This window comes from Euprymna scolopes, chromosome 40 (assembly GCF_053919585.1).
Source record: "Euprymna scolopes isolate OS-2025 chromosome 40, ASM5391958v1, whole genome shotgun sequence".
NCBI classification, from domain to species: Eukaryota; Metazoa; Mollusca; class Cephalopoda; order Sepiida; family Sepiolidae; genus Euprymna; species Euprymna scolopes.
Window position 1 is genome coordinate 31,256,858 of NC_136521.1, and position 12,460 is coordinate 31,269,317.

Here is a 12,460-nt window from a genome sequence, read left to right on the forward strand (position 1 = left end):
CGCTTTAAATGATTGAAACCCTTCATTTTCAGATGCCTTCTTATGATTTTAAGACTACATTCTGATGATGTTTGGCTTTTCAATCGACTTGAGCTCATACTGGAGTTTTTTTTTTAATTTCTTCTGATATGGCGATCCAGTGATGGAGTTATTTTTTTTTGGTCGACCTGGACTCTTTTTGTACCCATATTGATCTGAATTTCTTAAAAAATTTTGATGACCGTTTTGCTATGATTTACTTCGTTTGCAATGGATCTATGGGAGAGTCCACCCCTATTAAGCTCAAAGATCCTTCCTTTCTCAAACTCTGATAATGGTTTCCCTTTTGCCATTTATAATTTAGTAAGATGTTTTTTTATCCACTAACAAGTTGCTTTTAATAACATAGAAAGCTTTTCATATTCATTTTTTCAAAACTAGCCGATTTTATTAAAGTGGTCTTATCATTTTGACTAGGTGAAAATGTTTGTTTTTTAAAAAATAATTATTAGATGAGGGTTAAGGTTTCGAATGAAGCAGATTTCATTTTTTTTCCATCATATTTTCCCTTTTGGCAATGGTTTCAACCATTTGTTTGATTAAAAATTCGATAATATGCACTGTTGCCACATCTGGGCAGGAGCTGCTAGAAAGGACTTGTCCTGCCTTGATAGAGTTCAAAATAGACTTCGTAGCCTCGTAGAAGATGTCCTTTTCTCCTCCTTGCAACCTCTATCTCACAGAAGAGATGTTGCGAGTTTGTCTCTGATGTACCGTTATTTTCATGGAAAGTGTTCGACTGAGCTTCAATCTATGGTCCCCCCTCGCCAAACTTTCACAAGAAACACTCGTCTAGCTGTAAACACTATCAATAATTCCCCCCACTCTTTATCTGTGCCTAAACCTAAACGTAGATTCCATGAACAAAGCTTCTTTCTTAGAACTGCACGCCTGTGGAATTGTCTTCCGTTTTCCTGCTTTCCGGCTGACTACAATATGGTTGTGTTCAAGTCTAAAGTAAATAAGTTCTTGATGAGCCGTTCCATATAAGTTATCAAATTTACCAAATTTTCATTACTAATGATTACTATATTGTCCAATTTCTACTGTACACTCTTTAACCCTTATCCTTGAGTGGCCTCTTGGCCTTGATAATGTGGTGATGCCTATGTAAAAAAAAAAAAAAAAAAAACGCTTACTTTCTTTAGTGGTCTTATGATTTTGACCAGGACTGTATATATAATATGTATATATATATATGTATAAGAGCAAATAGTTAATAAAACATGATAAAAAACACTTTAAAAAAGAGTTAAAAACATATTTAATCTGAAAAGGAAACACTTAATAAGTGGATAGTCCTTAATCCGCAGAGTTTCGAAGAAATACTTTCCTTCTCATCAGATATATATATTAAATTTATAGAGGGAATTAGACCTAGAGTGTAAAGAGCAAAGTTTATTTTAATGTGTCAATACTTTAAAATAATCTTGCTCATAATACTGTGGCTATATAATAAACTCAATAGGTATATTTCTCCTAGAGCTATATTAATATTGATTATATATATATATATACTAGCAAAAGTACCCATCGTTGACTGGATTCAAAAACAGCCTACAGAAAATAGACTCTGATTTATGAAAGTATGATAGGTTATGAAAAGGAAGGATTGTAAAAAGATAGCTTCGAATTTGGGGGTATCAAAACCAAAGCAAAATATGATGAAAGTAAACATAAAATAGATAAACCACATAATTTATTATACCAGACCTGTTTACACTGAAACACTTATCACAATATTCTGTGAATCTATATTAAAAAACCTTGTTAAACTTTGTGACATATTTCCATTCTATGGAGGTCAGGTGCGAACGAACACCCCATAATTTTATTATACCATATTTCTTCAAACTGAAACATAATTATCAAAGTATACTTACGCAGATAGATATGAAAAATCTTTATTAAAGTTTGTGCCTATTTCCATTCTATGGAGGCCAGGCGCGAATGCAGACCCCACAATTTTATTATACCATCCCTATTTAAGTTAAAACATACTTATCAAAGTATTATTATGTACATCTATATCAGAAACACTTGTAAACGTTTTTTTTTTTTAATTTTTAAATTTTTTATTTCCATACTTTGTGGACCAGGCGCGTACGCAGACCTCACAATTTTAATGAATCATCATTATGCCAGATCAAACATACCCATTCCTGTATCTCGATACATCTTCTATCATTATATGTGATCAGTTTTCTATAATAGTCAACCATATAGGAACCTATTCGTGACCAGACACACACACAGACGTTCAGCTTTATATTATAGAAGATATATATATATATATATATATATATATATATATATATATATATATATATATATATATATATATATATATATATGGACACTATACATTACTATGATCTTCCATCTATAGTTTCTGTTTCACAGAACACAAGAAACTCAGCCTTCAGGACAAAAGCTACCTAATGTAACCGATTTTCCAGTCAATATTTTGATAGCCACAATTTCACACTATGAAGGCATTAATTGAAGAATCGATTACATAAAGATATCAATAGTTTTTCCTTGCAAGCTAAATTTCCAGTATTTCTGTGAAACTGAATATATCGATGGAAGATCATATAAAACTATATTGAAATCTGAAATTTTTAATATATACACATAGGTCATTCAATATAGAAGGGAAACTTTTCGGTATAAGGACTTCTAATACAAACAGAACTTCCTTTTTTTTTTTTAAATTTTTTAACGTGGTCTCCCAACAATGTCATGCACGTTTTTCTTCTGTGTACAAACTTCCGTATTCCCTTAGCATAAAAATCTCTGGACTGATGTGTCATATACAATATTAAAAAATATTTTATTTAATATTTTATTAATTTATTATTTATGATTAATCTATATATATTTACTTAGATAATATTAATATTTGTAGTATCTGTAACATGTCTACATATTAAATTTATATGAAACAAATTCTAAAATATATTGTATTTTGCAGGTCTGACGAGGCTACAGGCGGTCGCGTTTCAATCCTGGCTTGAGGTAGTTGCCTGTCTAGCCGCACTGATGAGCAGGGAAACAGTACCATATGTGGATGACTGTATATATATATATATATATATATATATATATATATATATATATATATATATATATATATATATGTTGGATGCGATAACTAATGGCTACACATATGCAAACATGTTTCAGTGACCACCCTGCCAGGGAAAATCACCTCATCAGGCCAAGAATATCCACGAGAGACTCTCTCGTTTTTGTATAAATTAAAATATAATATTTATGCATAATTTCCCACCAGGCAATGCTAGTATGTATATATATATATATATATATATATATATATATATATATATATATATATATATATATATATATATATATATATATATATATATATATATATATATATATATAGGTGTATCTGTTTATTTATTTCTATAGGATTTATTCCTAAACTAATCAACCAGTCACTATAAATTTTAGAACATATTTGCTAAACGTAAGAGTGGGTAATGTGTGCTATACTTAGTTTTTATGCAAAAGAGATAAAAGGTTTATCTTCTTCATATCACACTAGGAAAAGTGCACTCTTATCTAAAAAAATATCCTGGAACAGTTCTGTTGGCATTCTCCGTTAGGGGTACCTCAGATGATTAGCAATAAACTAATCCTTTATCAAAGAGAGAAGGTAAAGCCTGGAAGGTGGATATCTTAGAATTAAACAGAACCATACTTGAGTTTGACAATAACAAAGTTACTGCTAAACTAATTGTCGAGAACATACCCTCAATCGGTCTGAACAACACCTAATCTATATATCTCCAATTTGTCTGAAATATTTAGAAACTTTTTGGGATAATTAAGATATTTTCTGAAATTTTAACAATAGTTATTAGATATCAAATGATTAATATAAACAGGGCATAATATGGGCACAACCTTTCATTTGAAAATTCAAATATTTCAAATTTGCATTGAATTTTACCCATAGTCATTAGACATCAGTTAAGCAAAATTTCCTGAGTTTCAATTTCTTCTTAAAACCCTTGGTACTGGTACAATTTGTGACCCATGCTAAAACCGACTTTTCGTTGGCATCTTTTGGCTGTTTATGTAATCATCCTGAAACTGACAAAGTGCTTCACCAATCAAATTACAAGAAAGCAGACGACAATTTTCAATGGTGACTTGAGGAACTCATGAAATATATCTGCATTAACACCAACATGAAATTAGCAAAATTTTGAAAAAAGAAAAAAATTATTATTGGAAACTCTAACCCTTACCCTGAAAAAAGGTCAAAACAATTTTTTCACCTTAACGTAACCTAGTCAGTCTGGTTGAAAAGCTGTACAATTACAAAAGAAACAATTTATTGAAACAAACAAAAAAACTAATTAAACAAACTTCAACTTCCTTGCATACAAAAAAAACATTCCCAAAATAAAATAAAAATAACAGTTGTTTCATCATGTTTTCTTTGTCAAAATTAAATATTTTTGCATAAAATTTTACGTACAATGATTGTTATTTAATTTGTTTCAATGTTTCTTTCTTTTTTTTCTTGTTTAATAGCATTTTGGCCCTGGTGTAACTTTACACATGTATTAACATGTAAACACTGTCGCAAGGTGACAAAGACAAGGAAAGAATTCGACTCACTCTTTTTTTTTTAGGGAATAACAGACATTTATTTACAGGTACTTTCCAGAATAACACCTTGTCTCTTGTTCAAAAGTCACTATAATGTGTTTAACAAGACTCTACCATGTTGAATATCTGATACTTCGTTCCTAACCAGTCATACTTAGCATATGTCTTTTCCTATCGCTCTCAGGCCACCTGTGTAATACAACTGTCTCTGTCTTTCTTCTAACATCCAGGGCCATGTTTTTCTTTTGTTTATATCTTTTTCTTTCCTTCTTTACTATGACGTCACCTTGCACATAGTTCGGTCATTTGCATATGTTGGCTGTAGCTACTGCTGCAATGCGTACGTCCATACTCTGTTATACTGGGTCATTTTCATTCAACATCTTCCAGCTGTTTGCATAAACAGAAGAAAGATGCCAACAAAAAGTCGGTTTTAGCACGGGTCAAAAACTGTACCAGTACCAAGCTTTAAGCTTAAGCTTTAAATTTTAGGCATTTTCTAAAATCAAAATCATATAATGGATTTTGACATAAATTTGAAGAAAAAAATCCTAATGAATAAATGATGATAAATCCAATAATAAGTTAAGGTAATACAATACCAAGTTGGTATTTATTAGTATTAATTTGAAGTGCTCAATAACATTTTTTCTGAAGCTATAAATTAAGTTTAAGAACTTGTTCTAGGTGCTAGTGCAATTGCAATAGTGTCATTTCCTGAGCACGTTAGTTAAATTATTATCGTTGATTTCTAGTGGAAATCTTTGCTTTCTGCTTAGTCTACCTCTATCAAAAATTCCCTTTTTAACACATCCATATCAAAATTTCACATAGGTTGTTGGCCTCTTAAAAGACAATGAATATGAAAGGCTGACTGTGCGATTATGTGTTTATAGTGAAGTTTTGGAGATCTTTTTAGGAATGCCACAAGATTTTGAGGATAGCCCGTTTCAAAGAGACATTTTTATGAAAACTGCTTTTTAGGTTTATAACTAAATGTGAGTGAAATGTTAGATCAAAAACACAAACAAAATAATGAGTTTAGAAGCATGAATTCATAACAGAGATTATATATATATATATATATATATATATATATATATATATATATATATATATATATACACACACATATATATATACACATATACACACATATATATATATATATATATAAACGACTATATGTCTGTCAGTTTGCTTGTCTCCATATTTTCAAACTCTGTCTCCTCTGAAACTAAAAGTCGCAGAGCGGCGTTAGGGGCCTCAAATGATTGGATTTTTTACGGGCCATTCTTTTATGGCTCTTTAGCCGGTTAAAATTGTTTTCAAGGGGTCCAAAATGAGTCAAAATTGAAAAAATCGTTAAACATTTTGTACATCTTATTCATCTTAGTTTATTTTTCATTTTTAATGGGTTTATATGCATGTCATGCTGGTACAGTGTTAACATAACTAGTTTTGAATGCTACAGTTTCAGTTTCGATTCTAGCTGATGGCACCCAAATACTTTTTATTTACTTTTGAAATCACAGCTATATTATAATATATACGAAATCTGGACAAATTAAAATATATTTAAGCATATTTAAGTGACCCCCCCCACCTAGTTTTATATATATTTAAAATGGAATTTTACCTCAATAGGAAAGCATATAATGTTTGTTAATAATTTTAGAAGAGGACTTCTTTAGCTGAGATATTGAAAAAGTCTGAATAGATAATTTAAGTGTCCACAAGTCTGCAAATCGTAATCAAAACTTCCTTACTCAATTATACAAATTATATTTCATTGAAAGTTATTAATAAAAGTCAATATTTATCTATTTTCATAATTGAAAGAAAGTTTAGTGAGAAAAGTTGGGAATATTTCAATGAATAAGTTTATACATTAGTTTTTAATGAGCATATTATAATGAGAGAAAGTTAATGAGTCATATATCTGTGACTTATGATTATGTATACACTAGCCTGGGTGCCCAGCGTTGCCCAGGTTTTGGGGTGTGTATTGAGCAAAAAAAAAAAAAAAAAAGTGGTAGTAGACAGGCAGGCAGACTCAAACCCATACTGTGAAGGAGGAAAAGAATGTGAAAAAAAAAAAAACGTGATGTCTTTGCTGTTGCACCCATCGCCAAACCAGAAGTGATAAATGTTTAAATTAAGGCTAGTCAATCAAAAAGAGGGGATGACTTTCGAAAATATTGGCGAAAAAAGCGACCCCTTCCTGTAAAAAAGTGCCCAGTTGAAGGTGAAAGAATTAATGTTTTTAGCCAATTTTTCGATATTTGTTGTTTGAAAATTCGTTCCATGTCAAAAGTTTTAGGCAGATATACATACATAGATACATTTAAACAGACAGGTGAAATTTATTTTATAGACTAGCCTTGGTGCCCAGCGTTGCCCGGGTGTTTGGAGGTGTGTGTTGAGCAACAAAAAAAAGTGGTAGTAGGCAGGCAGGCTCGAACCCGTATCATGAAGGTGGAAAAGAACGGGGGGGAAAGAACATGACGTCTTTGCCATTGTGTCCACGCCAAACTGGGAGTGACCTAGGTTTAAATTAAGGCTAGACAATCGAAAACAGGGAATGACTTTTGAAAATATCGATGAAAAAAGCGACCCCTCCTTGTAGAAAAGTGCTCAGTTGAGAGTGAAGGAATTAATGTTTTTTAACCAATTTTTCGATATTTGTCGTCCGAAGGGTCGAGCTTCAAAATGATATCAATCTCATGAAAATCTGTCTCCTCTGTCAAAAGTTTTAGGCAGACATACAAATATACATACATACATTTAAACAGACAGGTGAGATTTATATTATAGATGACTTGAGATAGCAACAGGCCACCCCCCAAGCCTGGCAAAGGGGAGGAAGGGGATGATTGAGGTGACATAGATTTTAGCTCTGTTGTAGATTTCAGCTCAACTGTTTATTGAAGAAAATCTGAGGTTGAGGTGGTTCCAAAAGAGCCATTTCGAATAAATTAAATTTCAAATAGAAATGATTTCAAGTACTTTCATTTGGGACACTGAATAATAAGCTTCCGACGCTGCAGAGTAAGTATTACAGAATCACCTTTTTCACTTCTCTTGAGCTGACGAGAGAGTTACAATTCTGTTCATTTAGTTATGGTAACAAAATTTGCATACAGAAGCCCAATTAGGCTGTCTGAAAGAACAGAAAATTTCATTGGGTTTTATGTTAACACAAACAAAACAGCACATTCTCCTTAATCAACTTCATTGAAATATTTCTTCCCTACATAGGATTTGTCTCAAAAAATGTTAAGGAGTTTACCTATCATGGTAGTAAATTTGCAAAGCAAAATTACAGAGAATGAACTAAAGGTGTGAGTCAGCAAAGTCTAGGCTGAACTGGACAAGATAGAAAGGATCTGGAAGTCAAATTTTTCTATCAAAATGAACCATAACTTCTGTAGCAGAATCGCAAAATGATTTGGCAAACCCTAAAATGCAAATAGCTCAAATTAGTAACCCTCTTTCTTTCTTTGGCTCATTTTGATACACTACTTTCTAAAACTAGCAAGTTTTCATATGAACGTGTAAATTCAAAGTATTTTTAACCAATGAAAATCGTTTCAAATCTCAAAAGTAACACAGCTATGTGAAAGTAATAAGTTAGTGTGAACATAAAAACTTCTATAAGACCTGGTCAATAAAATCAGTTTTCTCCAGATTTTACCAGCTGACCGCATGGAAAGATCTCAGATTGTACACTCAACAACCATTCCCATGCCTTTAACTTGAGGGGAGGGGGAATCACAAAGGACTCAATGACTCATGTACCAGACTTTTTCGTCTCACACACACATCCTTATATACTAACGACAATCAAGCAAACAACAACAAATTGCTACTGACAACTGTGTACGCACTAACATGAACAAAGTGAACCAAAACACACACATACACAATGCTACACTGCTAAATACTTGCACATGTATATTACTTACACACGCATACTCACACTATGAATATTTGCTGAGAATGACTTTTATGTGCATATAAAATTGTACCATATTCTTGGTCTGTCACCTATGACTGAGCATTGCATAATGGAAAAGTACTTGATAAAATTCAGTTTTTAAGTTACACTCATCTGGAGGTTGAAGGTTCAATCCTCTGTGCAGGCAACACTCAAAATACAATTGTAAATTATTTAAGACTTCTACCCAGTCATGGCTGATGGAACGATAGCACATTATCTCATCAATTAAATAAAGAGATTCATTTGAAATTCTGTGCAGATTCCGGAGTTGAACAGAAAGATTCTGAAGTTCGACAAGATATATCTGAAGAATGCCGGAGGTTATATCGACTGAAATATTGTGAAAATAACAATCAAGATGAGAACAGTAGTCTAAAGAGTGCAAATAATATTAACCTTTTTCTCTATCGGTTTTCTGCCTCAGCAAGGAGTTATGTATCAGTCAAAAATACTGACATTAATTTCCTCTGGTGAAGGGCAGCCTTGTGAGGTGGTTTGTTGACACAAGAACTAATTAGCCTCCAAGGCATATTAATTTCAACTGGAACTTAGAAGGACTACTTCCAGATTCTTAAAGAATTACAGAGTTAACAAAGCGTTTCCAGACACCTTTTTTTTTTTAACTTGAGAGTCACCACTTATCAAGGCTCAAAGGCCACTCGAGGATAAAGGTTAATGAATGTAAGGTGGTAGTGTAGTGATTGTTAATGGTGTAAATTAGGTAGAATTTGATTATTTATGGGGACGACTCAACAAGAACTTGTTTACATTGGATTTGAAAGCTACTATGTTGTATTCAACAGGGAAGCAGGCCAATGGAACAGTGTTCCATAGGCAGGCAGTTCTGGGAAAGAAGCTTTCTTCATGGAATCTGTATATAGATTTAGGCACAGATGGAGAGTAGGGGAAATCGTATATAGTGGTTGTAGCTAATCAAGTGTTTTTTATGAAAGTTTGGCAAAGAGAAATCATAGATTGAAATTCAGTCGAGTACTTGCTATGAAAATACCGAAAGAACAGAGACAGACTTGCAACATTTCTTCTGTGGGAAAGAGGTTGCAGGGTAGAGAAAAGGGCAACTAGGTTTCGAAGCCGGATAGGGTGCGCTGACCAGCTCCTGCTTAGATGTGGCAACAGTACTCCATTTTAGAGCATACCTGGTTCTTAAACAGATAGACGATTGCATCGGCAGTGAGATACCTACTGGAGCGATAGAATGATTCAACCATTTTTCCAGCAATCTTGGCAACAGATTTGATGTATGTGTTCCATTTCAGATCAGAAGTGAATGTCAGCCCCAGAAAATATATATGATATATATATATATAAGATATGGAGCTTCCCCAAGACGAGCGCCATTCATTTCAATTGAAAAAAGATGTCTCTCCTGTCTTTGTCCACTGGACAGCAAAACATGGCTATTTTCCACTGGAAGACATACAAGTTTGAATACAAGCATTAATCAAATTTTATTCCTTTCTTAATTAAACTTCTTTTCTACCCTATCTTAACCTTGGCAACCTACACCCACCGGAAGTGAGGAGTAAAGCAAATTTAAATAAAGCGAAAAAAGAAAGAGGTAAGCAATTAGAGCCATTTGCTTTTTAGTGTTTGTAAAAATCACTTTGTGATTTAGTCACTACAAGTCACCCCTGCTAATAAATCATTTATAAATCGTGAGATGAGACGAATACGTTTTCTAAGTGTATGAGAGAATGTAGTTTCCCATTCATTTGCACTTTCAAACTTTTGTTTCCAAAAGCTGTTAATTAGAACACTAACAGGGACGCTGTTAAAGTACATTTTTAGTTTTGTTTTGTCTTAGAAAAGTCTTTGTCTCATTTGAGTATTTCAAAGGCCATTCATAAAAGCGTCCATATTGTATTTGGCGCAGGTTTCGTCTGCATTCATTGCTTTAAAATTACGGTCTTGGCAGCTAGTCTGCAGATTTAGCTGAAGAGGCACAAATCTGTATGGTAAAAGGGGTACTCATAGAAGAATGAAGTTGAAATCAAGACGACAACTTGTTTGTTGAGGACGGAAGACGAACATTATTGATTTTGCTTGATGTCAGCAACAAAAAAAAATGTTACTCGAGTGAGACAAAGATGTGTAACAATCATGAATAGGACTAGGACAACAGAATATTCTTTTCATTGTTTTGACTCTCTAGTGTGTATCCGGTGGTATCTTATAGGTACGGGTAAAAATGGACAAGATAGGGGGACATAGTTTTGAAAGCTGATTTATCATAATTTTTTTGTAGGTTTCCGACTACTTTTTGATTGTATTTGAAAGATTAGAGACTAAAGTTAATTTCCTAAAGGAAAAAAAAAAATTGTACGCGTGAAAAAAAAAGTTATGAAAAATGTTTTCACAGCGAGCTAACCAATTCGGCTAAATTTTGACGTTAAATAAATTTATTGTAAGAATCCTTTAAAAGATAAATATTAGTTTTCTGTGTCTATTTCAAAGATAATTGATAAAGTAAAGTCCTAAGATATTGAATTAAATAAAAAAAAACACCTTGTTTGTCAAAAAAAATAGCTTAATTAGCCCCCAAAAAGCAAGTAAATAAATTTTTGTAAACACGATTATATGGAAGCCCAAAATTACAGCCAATCGAAACGCTGTTTCATAATGAAGTCATGATATTAAAAGGAGGGAGGGGTGCCAGTTTTTTTCTTTTTTTTTTTCTTTTTTTTTCACCAGACGTGCATCTGTACATTCCTATCCTGAACATTTGTAGCATTTTTATCATTTTTTTAATTTAATTATATTTTTATGCTCCTGTTTTCAAATCAAATTTTTTTAATTATTGTTCAAGATTATATAAAAATTATGTTACACCAAAAGTTTCACATTCATACGAGCAAGGAAATTAATAAAATCTTGCATATAAAAATTATGTAAAATCTGTAATTTTAAAAAAAATGTAGAAATATTTTTGCTATTATAATTTTTTTGTGTGAAAATATTAAATAAACAATGCTTAATTCAATAATATTGGTAGTTCGAGAAATTAATTTTTCTTCGAGTTATATTGAATTCATTGATACAGACTTTAGGGGATTTTTTCGTTAATGTTCCTGTAAAAATTAAATAATTTTTTTAAATTGTTATAATTTACGATGCTTTATTTTCATAAAAAAGCAAAAATAAATTCATTCATTTTTTTTTTACTACAGAAAACCAAAACTTTAGTAAAGGCATTTTTTGTTTAAACAAAATAATGCATTTCCACTAAGATTTAAATAAAAATAATGGATTCATTATATTCCGTGATCATTATACTATAAATATTGAAAATTTCATTACAATTGGTTAATTTCCTGATTTTTGGTGAATTTGTAAGTAAAGGGAGGGGTCAAAATGTTTATACATTTTGAGCAACGGCATTCATTTTGCACGTACCTATATCTTATATGCTTTTATATAGAGTGATGTGATTCTCAGTTGATTAACTGTGTCTAACTGTGTCGGATATATACGCGAGAATCAAAATAATGAAAAGAATATGCTGTTGTCACAGCCCTAATCATGAATAATAACTTATTTTCTCTCTCATATAATTGTCCCTGCTAGGCGATTTTGTTACGAAAGGTGATAACATACATACAAACATGAAATCGCTTGGCTCTCTTTCTCCCTCCTTCTCCCTCTCTCTCTCTCTCTCTCTCTCTCTCTATATATATATATATATATATATATATATATATATATATATATATATATATATATATATATATAAAAGATGGCATGAAT